Source organism: Budorcas taxicolor, chromosome 23, assembly GCF_023091745.1.
Source record: "Budorcas taxicolor isolate Tak-1 chromosome 23, Takin1.1, whole genome shotgun sequence".
NCBI classification, from domain to species: Eukaryota; Metazoa; Chordata; class Mammalia; order Artiodactyla; family Bovidae; genus Budorcas; species Budorcas taxicolor.
Genome location: NC_068932.1, coordinates 23030205 through 23030454, shown reverse-complemented (window position 1 = coordinate 23030454; position 250 = coordinate 23030205).

Below are 250 nucleotides of genomic sequence, written 5' to 3'. Positions count from 1 at the left end.
TTATTCAAGCCTGACTCTGGGAGGCCTCACTTTTCTCAGCTGATAAAATTGGATAGCTGTCTGTTGATTGTGATTTCATAGTACAGAGAGTCCCGAGCTGTGATTCCTGACCCAGATATCATTTGCTTCTGGCACACTCTGGAGACGTTGATGGACAGGGAGCAAGGGACAGGGACTAGCTGTCTGTGCCCTTACCTAGCCCCTCCCTTAGGGGTGTGCCCTGGTGTGGAGCCAGCTCTTGAAAGAAACC